Source organism: Acinonyx jubatus, chromosome B1 (genome assembly GCF_027475565.1).
Source record: "Acinonyx jubatus isolate Ajub_Pintada_27869175 chromosome B1, VMU_Ajub_asm_v1.0, whole genome shotgun sequence".
Classification (NCBI taxonomy): Eukaryota; Metazoa; Chordata; class Mammalia; order Carnivora; family Felidae; genus Acinonyx; species Acinonyx jubatus.
In genome coordinates, this window is record NC_069382.1 from 47,480,978 (window position 1) to 47,495,624 (window position 14,647).

At 46.8% G+C, this 14,647-nt stretch overlaps 1 protein-coding gene across 5 annotated transcripts in view; it reads left to right on the plus strand.

The window, feature by feature from the left end:
• Positions 1-14,647, plus strand: part of PTK2B (protein tyrosine kinase 2 beta) — a 125,410-nt gene that overhangs the window by 39,100 nt on the left and 71,663 nt on the right. Inside the window, exon 1 of one of the 5 annotated variants that reach the window (XM_053216634.1) lies at positions 11,700-11,793. The exons of the other annotated variants lie outside the window; for them this stretch is intronic. The gene's annotated coding sequence lies outside the window, so the exon portion shown is untranslated. Of the gene's footprint in view, positions 1-11,699; positions 11,794-14,647 lie in introns of those variants that run through there. 5 annotated transcript variants of the gene reach the window in all.

Below are 14,647 nucleotides of genomic sequence, written 5' to 3' on the forward strand. Positions count from 1 at the left end.
GCTTGTTTCCAAGGGAGGTAAGGGAGGGGAACAGCTTTTTCCCCAAATTGCTGATCTCTCTGCTTCCTCTCCACTGAACCCTCTTCTCATCTGGGCTTCACCCTTAGCCTTTTATCCTCGGCCTTCCATGCTCAGTTCAGCAAGAGTCCCCCATCCTTGACAGCTAACCAAGTTCCTCTTAGTGATTTTCCAACCATTCCCTCACCTTGCCCATTGGCTATAAACCCCTGCTGGCTCTGCTATAGCTGGAGATGAGTTTAATCTCTCTCCCCTATTGCAATAGTACTGAATAAATTCTTCCTTGATGGCTTAACTCCATTTGGTGCATTATTAATTTGTGCCTGTACACGAACTCTTAACACATCATGCCTAACAAAGTCTGGTTCTGTTGGGCTGTCTCATTATCTCTCTTGTGCTCAGAAAGGCTGCGGGGAAAGGATATTCAGGCCTGGGGAGAGGAAAGCCATTTGTCACACCCAGCCATGGGACCATCTGTCAGGGAAGAGCTAAACACTGTCACTGGAGATGCCAGTGACTGAGGGGCCATGCTCTGCTCTGCAGCTGGTCAGCTAGTTGTTATGTCCTGGGGACTCTGCAAAGAGCCACTGCTGCCTCAGGCTGGGAGGGAGGAGGAGGGGAGCCAGCAAGGTGGGAGTAGAAAGACCCCCAGGAGTGTCTCCCTTCTAGGCTCTTCTCTGCTCCCATGCCTTGAAAAGGGCTGTTCTAACCTTGGCTCCCACAGAAGTACTCTCTGTCATTAGAGGCGGTTCTCGGCATATCTATTTTGGAGCTGCAGCTGGTTGCTTCTCAGAATAAACAGAGCTGTGATATTGGGATAAAAGAAGAAAGGAATATCATCTCCTCTTTATGCCCTCGCTCTTCCCAATGTTTTCCAGCCTCCACTTCCCTCTTCTTAAAGGTCTTAACCTAAGACCTTCCCCCTCACCACCTGCCCTATAGCTCCCCTTATACCATCCTGTAATCATGGGATCCCCTCTGAAGCATGTAGGGGCCCCCACTCTGGCAAGTCCCTGTGCTAGGCTCAGGGACTCCAAGGCCTGCAAAGAACTCAATGTCAAGCAGCACAGAGTTCATGTATGAAGGAATTCAGCCAAAGAATGTAAGAGCTGATCCAGCCCCCAGTGCTTCAATGGAGTAACTGAGGTTCCCACTGAGGATGTGTTGTGCTTGTGGTCTCGGAGCTCCTAGGGGTTAAGGAAGGAGCTGTAACACCCTGACTGCAAAGCTTTCTTCATACCTTACTATGTCATTATTAGAATGGTTGTGTTGTCCTGAAACCATTGAAATAGGATATTGATGCTTTGGGGGTAGAAAGAGCAATCAGACTGTTGGTAGTTTGGGGCAAAGCAGATGTGGGCACCCTATGTGTTTTTGGACTAAAATGGCTTCTGTGAGGGAGCAAAGCAATCAGGGAAGTTTTCCAGATACTTGGTTGTGGGAGGGTCTGGTTATTAAGGAACAAATGAAGAAACTTGTGTTGGTGGCTCCATTCAAGATCAAGTTACCAATCATCCCTTGTTGTGCCTTCCACCCTACGTGGGTCTGACTGTGCCCCCATGACCATGCAAGTTCTCACCTTGTTTTGGTCTGTCTGGAGCCCTTCCTTCATCGCCTTCACCCTTTTCTCTCTCCCACGTCTTCCGTATACTTGCTGTGTTGTCCCTTTTGTGAGCCATACCTAATTCCACTCACCACCTGTTTTCAATTGCTGGCCTGCTGTGTGGTTTGACCCACATGGGGTTACAGAGACAGAATGTGAGGAGGTGGTAATTTTTGCAAATCGTGCACGTTTCCTCAGAAAGTTCTTAGCAAGGGCCAAGAGAGGTCAGCCTCTGTGACTCTGGCCTCTCAGCTGAGACTCAGCCAGTGTCTTCTATTACCTGAAACAGCTCTGAGAAAAATGGGGTGAACCAAGACCCTGCAGTGGGTTTCCTCTCTTGCTTTTGTCTTTATTTTTAAAGATGAAACTGTGGTTAGACTCTCAAATTAGTCTTTAGAAACCTCAGTGGATGGCTTGGTCACAGACCTATCAGTGTGGGAGTGAGTGAGGGGCACTGGGCCACGAAGGAGCTACACTCAAGGCATCCTTGTTGGCTGAGAAAGCTGTAGGTGTAAATGCCAAGGTCAGGCAGTGGGGAGGGGCCTGGCTCTTCCATGTGCTGTGGGAGCAAGCACAGGATCAGGAGTGTGGGTATTGAACTGAAATGAACTTGGGGTTGTGTCTCAGCTCCACCATTTCTTAGTCCTGTGACCTTGGGCTGGTATTTAGTGCTTTTGAGATTCCATTTCCTCATGTGTGATATGGGGGTAGTAATAGTATCTATTTAAAAAAATAATTCATTCCTTAATTCAATGCATAATTTATTGAGTACCTCCTCCTTATAAACACTGGTCCTGGCACAAGCATACAGTAGTGAGAAGGCCCCTGTCCTCATGACACTCATGTGTTCTGGTAAGGGGACAGGGTTTTATGTTGATCGAATAAGAATATATATATTTGATTGACTCAAATAAGAATGTATATATATTCTTATAAATACATATAAATTTATATAAAATATGTAAATTTATAATTATATATGTACATAAATTCTTATGTATACGTAAAACTTACCACCATGCTTATATATATGTAAAACACATATGTAAAACCCATATATATATATATATATATATATATATATGTAAAACTTAACACACAAAAAATGCTTGACAAATGGTAGCTGTTATTGTTATTCTATTATATTATATTAAATACTGGAAATATGGTATAAATGATCAGGCAGAGAATAAGAAAAGGTATCTTCATTTGGTACAGTGTTTAATTTCTTCATATTTATATCTCTCTTTTGGTTAAGGAGAGTGTGTTAGTCCCCCAAAGAAACAGGATCTAGTATATATAGATCAGCAACAGCAAGCTGGAGACCCAGGGGAGCACATGGGATAGTTCCCTAATCTTGGCAGGCCCAACACTAAGGAAGAGCTGAAGTCTTAATTTGAGTCCAAAAGTCAGGAAACTGCCAATGCTACACTTGAAAGGATGTCAGGCCAGAAGAACTCTCTCAGGTTCAGGAGAAGGTGAGCCTTCTTGTTCTAGTAGGCCTTCATCTGCTTGGACAAGGCCCACCCACATTAGAGAGAGCAATCTGCTTTACTCAGTCTACTGAGTCAAATATTAATCTAATCCAAAAACTTTACAGAAACACCCAGAATAATCTTTGACCAAATAGCTGGGCACCCCATAGCCAAGTCTAGCTGACACATAAAATTAACCAGCACAGGGAGCTATGGTCAGAGAATACTATAGCTGAGAAAGCTCTTGGGGAAGAGCTGAGTGACCACTCTGTCCTGAAGTGGAAGGTAACCCTGGCTGGGACTTGGGACAGGATGCAAACTAGTTGTCCTGGGGCTCCATGCAATTCAAAGATGTGGTTTTTTGGTTTACACTATATTTTGTCAGTTTATGCCAACATTTAAAGATTAAAGAGTTCATGTTAAAAATCTGAATGTCCAGCTTCCCATGAAAATATAGCAGTGGGCATGTGGAGATTAGGCATCCACTCTCACATGACAACGATCAGTGGAGGCACTGCAAGCAGTGTTGGGAAAACTCCATCCCCTCCAACTGGGGAGTAGCCAAGCCATCCAGAGGAATTGGCCTTGGGCAAAGAGCTAGAAGAGGATCCAGAGCTCCATGCAGCTACCATATTTCTTAAGTTTGTACCAACATTTAAAAACTAGGGATTTCATATTTGAAATCTCATGAAAAATTAGAGCTGGTCACATGGAGGTCGGGCATCTTTGCAGGTCAGGGTTCTGTCTTCTTCAAGCTTAACCCTCAGAGATGGGCCTTAAGATGCAATCTTCTAGAGCCATGGAATCATGAAAAGCCTGATTCTCAACTTCTGGGGCACAATGAAGGAACTTGGGATGTTTAGACAGGAGAAAAAATGCCTCAAGGGAACCAAGAACTTATTTGAAATAGCAGAAGGGCTGTCCTATTGAAGTGGAACTCAGCTAATCCTGAATGTCGCCAGAGGTCAGGAGTCCAACCAGGGACCAACAGTTGGGAGGAGGCAAGTTTGTGGCGAGCATCATGCAGACTTTTCCAGCTCCTTAGAAGTAGAAAAGCCTGGTACATAAGGCAGTAAGGCCCCATGGCTGAGGGGGCCATGGGGGCTAAGAGGGACATTCCATTGCTGGACTGGAAGTTGACTGGGTCAGGGCTTGCAAACCTTTTTCATGGGTGGTACACAGAGACAATGAAAATGTTTGTACATCATACAGGAGATAGACTGGAGGATATGTGAACCCCAAAAGGGGTCGCACACAGGCCCAGGGGGTCAGGCCATGGCAGGCCTGATCTGAGGAGACTCAGGATTTGTTTTAGGCCGGTTTGCCAAGATACGCAGGCACAGAGATGATTCACGAAGGAAGTTTACACTCGCAAGTCCCAAGAAACAGGAGGCAGAGCGTGCCGTGCAGGGGGACCACACAGAGCAGCACAGAGTAGGTCAGGAGACACAGACAGAGGGGGAAAATGTGGGCAAGAGCCTGTAATGTGGCTTCCTTGGGAAGGATGGATGAAGCAGGGAAAGCAGGTCTAGAATTAGCTAATTGGAATAATTCCAGCAGCTTCTGGGGCATAGGGGCTGTCCCCAGCTGTGTGGCACATGGCCCTGGAGTAATTAGAGTAAGAGGCTCATGCTCGAAGGGTGAGAGCCCAATAAACAAGGGGAATAGGGGTGGTAGGGGGGCTCCAGATTGGTTGGTTTGTGTATAAAGTCATACTCTCAAAAATTGGCTAACACTAGTCCCTCCAGGGTTAGCAAGGCCCTAGAGGCCAAAGCACCAAATGCAGAAACTAGAAAACATGGTTATGACAAGGCCCTGTCCACATGATCCAAGGGGATCATTTCTCCAGGTGCACCAGGAAGATGTCTTCACGGCCTTCCAGCCCCAAGGTGCTATAATCAGACAGCACATCCAAGCCAGAAGCAACCTGAGAGTCCAGCCTTTCTCTCTCTCTGTACAGAGGGGACTCTAGGCCCAAAGAGGTGAACTGACTTGGTCACAGTCCCAGGGTTAGTTGTACCCATGAGGGTGGAAGGGGCTGGAAGGAACGGCCATTCTGAGAGTCCAGGACAGGATGACATGGACGAATAAATGCCTCTAGCCTGCAGCATCCAGGGGCCCCGAGGGCAGTGGGAAGGGGTCAGTAGCTCAGTCCCTGCCAGGACAGATGTCCTGATTCCCCCTACTCTGCTCTGGACACACAAAGAAGGCCTAGAGCCAGGTGCAGCCCAGGATGAGGAGACCTCACACAGGTCCCGGCTTTGCCCTGCTCCGAGCATCAGACGTGGGCAGCTCATTTCCCTCCCTGGAATCAGCCTCAGCCACTTGATCTGTTCATTCTCATTCTTAATTCCTGTTAAAATAAAAATTCCTACTGTTGCCCCACCCATTTATTCTGAAGGGTAGATCTAGAGTAGGCCTCCTGTATTTGCATACACCTGAGAAGCATTCAGAGTTTGGAAGCCACTAGACTGGGTGATCTCCTGGACCCCCCTCCAATGCTAAATCCTACACCATTCTGATCATCTGGGCTGGTCCCTGCGGGTAAATTCTGAGCACCAAACATGGAGGCCATGGAGGACGAGAGTGGAAATGACTTCTCAAGTTTCCAGCCACTAGGTATAGAAGGGGTGGGAGACAGAACCCAGATCCCCTTCCTGTGTTAGTCCTGCTCAAGCTGCCTTAACAGGATACCATGGACTCAGTAACTTAAACAGCAGATATTTCATTCTCACTGTTCTGGAAACTGGAAATTCAAGATCAATGTGTCAGCAGGCTTGGTTTCTTCTGGGGCCTCTCTCCTTGGCTTGTACATGACAGTCTTCTTGCTGTGTCCTTACACGGTCTTTTCTCTGTACGCAGCTGGTGTTTCTTTGTGGGCCTAAATTTCCTCTTTTTAAGGACACCAGATTGGATTAGGGCCCACCCTAATGGCCTCATTTTACCTTAATCACCTCTTTAAAGGTCCTATGTTTAAATATGGTCATTTCTGATGTCCTGAGGATTAGAACATGGGAAGCCCTTATGCCTGCTTCGTGGGGTTGTGTTCTTTCCTTTGTTCCACAGGCCTCACCCATGGTGAGCCTCTTCTCCCCACTCCAAGTTATGCACTCAGCACTGCTTCTCACCTTTGGTGAGCCCTGTGTCTACCAAGTTTACCATGTCCATCCACATCTGGCTCAGTGCTCTGCCCATATGACCTGTTTGTTCCCAGCAGGGTCATGGGCCGTGGCAGCATGCAGGGTAGCCTCTGTTCTAGGTTCTTTCTTCCCCTCACCTGGCACCCAGCCATGGCAATTAGACACTTGACAAATGATGGCAATGCTGACAGCCAAGAATAGATTCCAAGAGTGGGAGGTTAGTCTGCTCAGCCAGTGCTGTGGGGACGAAGGGGGATGTGGTTGCCAACTGGGTGCAGGGATGAGCAGAGACCAGAGTTCAGAGTGGACTGAGAATCCAGCAGAAGCCACATCTGTGATTGCAAAGCTATGGGAGAATATTTTGGGACATGTACCTTCCAAGCCTACATGTAGCTCTAAAATCCTAAGAGCTTAAGACTAGACCCAGACAGCTTCAGGTGGACTCAGGCTAGTCAGGTCTAGGCAGGCCTGGGGAGGCTTGACTGTCCCCCCCCCCCCGCCCCCACCCAAGGCCCCTGCTGAAAGACTGAGTGGGCTCTGGAGTATCCAGTTGCCATCACTGGTGTCAGCAAATCTCACCCAGACTGATTTCTATGGGTTTCTTGAGGTGGGCATTAAAATGTGGTTAAGCACTCAACTCTTGATTTCAGCTCAGGTTGTGATCTCATGGTTGCTGACAGTGCAGAGCCTGCTTGGGATTCTCTCTCTCCCTCTCTTTCTGCCTCTCCCCTGCTCATGCACACACTCTCTCTCTCTTTCAAAATAAAAAAATAAAAATAAAATGTGTCTGGACTACAGGTTGTCTTGGTATGGAATGATCTAGGAACACCCTACCCCAAATAGTCTTGTGTCTCTGAAGTCCTGTGTTTGGAACCAGGACTTGCTGGGCAAAGCAGGGGAGCGTGGTTCATGCCTGGCAACTCCCAAGGCAGAGCCCGTACCCACCAGTAGCAGTTGTAGAAAAACTCCTTTAACACATCATGGGAAGGGACTCTCCAGTACTAAAAATGGTCCAAAACATGGAATGAATGGGTTGTCTTTGACAAGAATGAGTCCCTGTCATTGAAATGTTTGTGTAGATGCTTGATGGAGCCAGAGGAACACAGATGATTTGTGATCATGACCAACACTTGACATTAAGGATTCAAAGTTTACCAAGTGTTATTATATACATCATTTTTGTTAATCTTCATAACCATTCTAGGGAATGGTATGAGCACATTCAACTTTTGTGAGTGAGCTCATGAGGTTCAGGTCAGTAACAGGATTTGTCCTAGATGGGTTGAGTGGGCAGGATCGACCCGGAAGACGTGCTTCTTCCAAACCCACTATGATACCAACTCTTCTCTCCTAGAAGCCTCCTTTGGCTGCTAGTTGGGAGGCCTCAGTTCTGATCCTTTTTCTGCAGCCTGTTGAGTGTGGGCCTTTACCTTTTCTGAGCTAATGTCCCCTCCCCTGGAAAGGAAGAAGGAAGAGGGAGGAGACAGGGCAAGTGCTTTGTGAACTGTCACTTGCTACTTCATGTGTGAGGGATGAGTATTTCTACTTAAGGCCACCATTAAAATGTAGATGCCCTGTCTAAATTCTGGGCACATAAGAAGATAGGCTCAGGTTGGAAGAAGCCTCTCCCAAGAGGACAGTCCATGGTGGGCAGGGTGAAGTTAAGATCAGAGAGGGATTGTATGCAGGTGTGGAAGGTTCTAGAGGACAGGGGCCTCCTCCTGTGTTTAACTTTGTACCTGATTGGTGTTACCTGCATGGTCAGTCTTTATGGGATCACTTGGACTCTTGTACCCACAAGATGGTTTACCATGGGTAACAAGGGCCTCCTGACAAAGCCTTCAGTCCTGTGGTTCTACCCTTCAAAAGATCCCTGCTCTGTTCCCCACAACCAAGAGTTCAGCTCTGTGTGTTTGAGAAGGTCGCTTAACACCTCTGGCCTCATCTATAAAACAAAGGAGGTAAAAAACCAAACAGTTCATTTGTAAGCCCCCTTCAGTGTGATTCTCACCACCAATGAGTTTATAATTTTAGTTGCTCTGTTTTCCCTGATACCAATATCTCAAGTCATTCCCCCCCACCAACTATTTTCCTGCCCCTCACATTTTGTTTCTCGGCCTCTCAGTTCTCCCTCAACAACCCAGGGGCTTCCCTGTGGCTAATGATTTTACCTCCCAAAATTTTAGATCCAAGAGGGCACTTCAGGAAGCATCTAATCTGGTCCTGCAGCTTTACCCTGGAATTCAGGGCCCCTGAAAAGTGTTTTGGGAGTTCTGTAAACATCGAAGCATTTTCTGCCAAACAAGGCAGAAATAAACCTCCTCCTGAAACCAGGCTATCACTTTTAACAGTTTGAAATATTCATGCTCAAGACTTTGTTGGAAACACATTCCTATCCCCTAATCTCTTCACTTTTTTGTATGAGAAAACTGAGGTCCCCACAGGTGAGGTGACTTGGCCAAGTTATCGAAGGATCATTGTGGCCTTTGAGTTAAATGTGATTCAAAAGAATTACATGCTATAGTTTTTGTATGTGTATGTAAGGAGTGAGAAAATTCTGGGTCGCCAGAAGGAAAGAGTAGAACTGGGTGCCTCTGGAGGCTCTCGAGGCCCTGGCGGTGGACATAAGACCCACACTGCCCTCCTGCCTGAGCCCTGTGGGAGGGGAAGGGCCCCAGGGCTCGCTCCCCTCACCTAGCCTGTTCTGGGCCACAGAGCACTTTCTGGGTTCTGCTGTACTCTCTCCCTTCTGCCTCAAGTCTGTGGTGAAGCTGTGGAGAAGGGGGTTGCTGTTCTTTTTTTCTGACTTCCTGTGTGCTTCAGAAACCAATGAAAGAAGAACAAAATGCAGAAAGGGTTGAGGACTGTTATGCCAAACATAGACTTATACCCGCCATGGGGGGAGCTGGATTCGTGAATTTTATGAATGAGAGCCCAGGATTGTGACTTCTCCACTCCCTACTGGGCTGCTAGAGAACACGCTTGGGGCTGAAGTAGTAGTGGGGACCTCGTTATTTTCAGGCTTGGGTCAAATATATCTATCCAGGTAGCCAAAGCGATTTTTGAGAACTATTCATCCTTGAAGCCAAACCCATCAGAAAGGAAAACTTCATTACCTCTCTACTGTGACTGTTTTAATTCCTCTGTGTCTCCTTTTCTGCATACAACCTAGTTACAACCACGGCAGTGTATTTGTGTAGCGAGGAGGCATATGATCTTCGGAGTTTTTACATTAAATTTGATTATATATGCCAAGTAGTCTCCTTAGCAATGACCTTTCCAGGCAGACAGGAACCAATGTATGAGTGCAGCTCTGTAGCTCAGTGAGAAGGACAGAGCTATGGGAAAACACCCTACATTTCTTTTCCTTTTTTTTGAATCACTCATTGCTGAGCCCATAAACTCCGATTCACAGGGCCTCCTACTCAAATATTGCCCCACAGCAGACCCTACGTGTTCATTCTTTCCCGGCCTTGTCTGGCCACCTGGCTTAGTTTCTATGCCCCACTTTGGATCCATGAGAACTTTCCCTTCCGTAGCTCTTTTAAAAGTGTCAAACAGTAACTTTGCCTCCCTTCAGGCTCAGACAATTTGGGGTTGGATTTTCCCTTTGTGTTTTGTTTTGTTGTTCTAACCAGGGAAGAAAAAGATCCTGCACCAGTTCGAGCAGGGGCTGGAAAGATTGTGGAAACAGGGCTCTAAGCTGGGGGGTTTCTCACTCTGCGCTCAGGAGCCTGACCTCAGACCACCGTGGCTGGCGTTTTTAAAAAGAGTTCCCCCCAATTTTCTGAGCTCTGAATAAATGAAACCACCTGTTTCTTCTCTTTCTGTCCATTTCCCAATAATGGGCTTGGGTAACAAAATACTGAAACAGAAACCACTACTGTGCTCTGAAATAAGATACTCAGAGACACCCAGAAAGGGCCTGTGTGTGAGAATTGACTGCAGTGCTGTGAGACCCATCGCTGTACTGAATATTTGTCAAACCCGTCCTGGTAGGGAGAGGCCTACAGCCAGGGAATCGAGAGATCTGGGTTCCAGCCAAGAATCCCCACACACTGTTGTTTCTCTGAAGCTCAGTTCTCACCAGAGAGACAGGGGCCAAACCGGCTGTCCCGCCCCCTCCCTCCCCCCCCCCCCCCCCCCCCCGCCCCTTGGGCTTGTATCAGAATCACCAGGGATGTCAGTTAAACATATAGAAGGCTGGACCCAGCCCTAGAGGTCTCCACTCACTAGGGTGAGACTGAGCTTTGCATTGTATGCATATACTTAGATCTAGATTGTTACAGAAAAATTATTCAGACACTTGTTACAGATGGTAAGGCAGACTTTATTCAGGAGGACTACAACAATGGGGTTTTGCAGTAGGGGAAAGAAATTGAAACAAAGCAAGAAAAAATAGGCATTTATAGCTAAGGAGCAGCGTAGGGCTCAGTGGATAGAAAATTGTGAAGAGGGCAGAGTAATTTTTTTTAAGTTTATTTATTTCTTTTGAGAGAGAGAGAGAGAGTAGAGGAGAGGCAGAGAGAGAGAATTTCAAGTAGGCTCTGTGCTGTCAGTGTGGAGCCCCAAGCAGGTCTCAAACTCATGACCTGTGAGATCATGACCTGAGCCAAAACCAAGAGTCAGACGCTTAACCAACTGAGCCACCCAGGTGCCCCAAGGGTAGGGTGATTCTTTATGTAAATGGACCTAACAGGATTCCTGTTGAAGGCTGGCCAGAGCCATCAAATATTACCTAGTGGATGGGGATGGGGTGGGGGCAGGAGATTTGATCAGATATCAAGAGTAATCAGCTATAGAAGGTGGGGAATACTGGCTAAGCCTACCTAGCAGTATTCTTGCTAAAGATGGACTCCTTGAGGATAGAGGTAGAAGCTGAAGCTCAGGTCTTGTCGAGCAGTGGACCCAAAGGAACCCAACTGAAATCTGATCAAGGAGAGAGTCTCTGTCAATATATATACTGACATATGTGCACACAGCCAGGGTGAGGAAGCCATGGGACCAGGTGCTATTTGAGACCATGTTTCAGATCCAACAGTCTACTTTTTTAATAATTAGAATCCAGAATCTCAAAGCACAGTACCCTGGGAGTGTCTGGGGGCCAAGCAAGGCCTCCTTCACGGCCAGCCCTGGCCCCCACATCACTGCAGGGTGTAGGGGTAAAGAGACTTCACCTGGCGCCCATCTGGGCTCTGCCTGAGCCACAGCTCTGCTCTCTACTTGCTGTATGACCTTCGGGAGGTCACTCTGCTCAGCCTCACCTCCCTCATCTGTAGGATGAATGAGAACAGTACCTACTACCTTTTAGGTGTGTTATTAGGGTCAATTGAACCGACTCAGTGTGCACATGAGGTGCTGGCCCAGGAAGGTCCAGGGAAGTGCTCTGCGTTAACTGCTGTTAATTCCCGGAAGTGAGCCCTTGGTGGGCGTGCACAGGGGGAGGGAGGAAGGAGACACATGCTCAGGGTCTCAGGGCTGGAGAGGGAATCGGGGTCTCAGGTACACAGGTGCTGCCAATGCTCTGCTCTGTTAAGAGGACTGTCTACGGTTGAAGGTAACATTCTGTAGTCCCGGGGTTCTCTCGGCAGGTATATTGATATATCTCTCTACCCTATTCACCCCTAATCCTGATTGTGGAGAGGATCCAGAAATCTGGATTTCCAGGGACTGTCTGCCCTCTAGTCTAGCTTTGGGGCCGGGAGATTGGCCACTCTCTGGGCTATGCACAGAGCACAGAAAGGAGGACCGTGTTGCGGGGGGAGGCAGAGATGGACGGTGGAAAGAGGGCTGCCTTCTATCTGTAGGGAAGCCACTGATTTTTTTTATACAGTAAAAGAACTTAATATCTTTTATCTATATGTCATTCTAAATGTAGATATATTTTTACGTCATTATAATCAGCATGTAAGCTTCATTCCCTGTCACTTAACATTTTTATACTAAGATTTTCATGCATCACCACTCATACTGCACTCATCACTGCTCATACTTTAATCATAGAGTTTATCATCATCGATATTGCCTAGAACCCCCCTAAGCATTGCTCTGAGGGTTTCGTTCTGATTTTACTCTCTCACTGTTATAAATCACACAGGTATGAACATCTTTGTGCAAATGCTCTGTGATCTCCCCTTTTAGATATATGGGATGCGTTTCCCCAAGTTGGGTGACCAGGTAGGTACATTGAGTTGCTTTATATTTGACCAGCTCGGCTTCAGAAAGCCAGTTCTCAATCAACTCTGCCAGTTGTGACTGTTTCATTTCAAGGCCATAAACATACGACTTTATTATTTTTCTCCAGGTTTCTTGACTTAGTTAATAGATTTGTAGCGCTACCTCAAAGCTGTTTTTATTAGCATTTTTACCTGCCCAGGATTTCTCCAACTATTTTTAATTTCCTCAAGTATTTTCACACACAGGTGGCATCCTGCTTGCCTGATGGGGCATCTAAATAGCTCTTCTATCCAATTCGCAGGAAAATGAAAGCTGATTGCTACAGGGTACAGATGGGGGCCATGGTCATGTTTAATGGTTTTGATCTGTGTTTATATAAAGCAAATTTGTATACTGGATTTGTGAAGAGGAGCAGAGTGGGGATTGGCAGGTGGAGAGGCTTGTTCACGAAGATGTTTTAGCTGTTTTCAAGGTGGTCATAGACGAGGGGACAACTGTTGGAACTAGCTTTGTACTTTCTTGTGGGAAGAAAAGTGGGGGTGTTTTCTTTGTATTATTGATTTTTTTCCTGTTTATCAAATGTGCCAAAAGAGATGACAAAGAAATAAAAGTTTACATAGCCATCATCATTATGCATGTTAATATATCCAAGGCTGGTGTTCCTTGGCTGATGTTCTAGTTCCTGGCTAGAAACTAATGAGCTTACGTGGAAGTTTTTGTTTGAGCAGAATACTGGGTCCACACAGAAAAGCAGTGTTCATCTGAGCTATCCTCTCTGCATGTGTGGAGACAAAGCCCAGAGTGGGGCGGTGGGGGATTGGGCGGGGGGGGGGCTTGCTGAATGGATTTGAGCTGTAAGCACAAACTTGAATTTGTTGGGTTAAAGTGGGAAATCTGAGGGGCGCCTGGGTGGCTCAGTTGGTTAAGTGTCCGACTCTTGGTTTCAGCTCAGGTCATGATCTCCTGGTTCCTGTGCTGACAGTACTGAGCCTGCTTGGGATTCTCTCATTCTTTCTGACCCTGCCCCCCCCTCTCTCTCTCTCTAAGTAAATAAATAAAATTTAAAAAAGAAGGGAAATCTGAGTTCCGGTCCTGCCTGTGCCACTTAACAAAGGCAAGCTGCTCAGTCACTTTTTCTCCTCCTCCAAATGGGAAGGACACCTGCTTTGGGAAATAACAAGATAGCAAGAGTGCAGATACTCTGGAAAGTGTGTGGTCCTGCAAATGTAAAGACCCTCTTCCCTCCTGTCTCTCTGTTGCAGTTTTTTCAATCCTTGACTTGGATGAGCGAGTAGGGTCTGCCTGTTGCATGGTCGGCCCTATAACCATTTGAAACCAGCAACGCTGTCCTCACTTCCCAGGACTCCACTCTCCCTTCCCTCCTGCATCATATGACAGAGTTCCCAGGGTCCCAGGGCTCTGCATATCCTCCCCCTAGAATGCAGCCCCTCAAACCCCCCGGCTGCCTGGGCCAGCAGTGCTGTTGATGTGGTCACGTCTATGCAGAGCCCTGGGGAAAGTCACCACTCTTGTTTTAGGGATTTTCTAGTAGCCCCAAAATGCATTGATCTTTTTGGCAGCCATATCACAGTGACTAACAGTGAGCTCACAGATAACTTAAACCCCATTTTTTTAACCCGTGCTGTTGCTAAACCACATCTTCCTCATCCCAGCTTGGGGAAGATTATTTTTTCATCTTCGTGAAGAACTTCACATTTATCCCATTTCACCAGTTGTGTTTCATTACACTTGGCATGTCTTACCAACCTATGCAGATTTCAGGGGTCCTTTGTGGCCTGAAATTAAAGTCCAAATCTCTCCCACTCCTGTGTTTAACTTGGAGCTTCTTTTTTGATAACCACAAACTCCTTAATGCCAAATTAAAAGGTGTGAACAAGGGCCAATTAAAATAGCAGTCGGTCCCCAAGTTAATATAGACACTGGATCCTCGGTCGGTGGAGAAACCATTTGACAGATTATGAATTCACCTGCTTGTCATCTGCCCTCCTCATTAACCTCTCTTTATTTTTTTAACGTTTATTTATTTTTGAGACAGAAAGAGACAGAGCATGAATGGGGGAGGGGCAGAGAGAGAGGGAGACACAGAATCTGAAACAGGCTCCAGGCTCTGAGCCATCAGCACAGAGCCCGACGTGGGGCTCGAACTCACAAACCGCGAGATCATGACCTGAGCCGAAGTCGGACGTTTAACCGACCGAGACACCCAGGCGCCC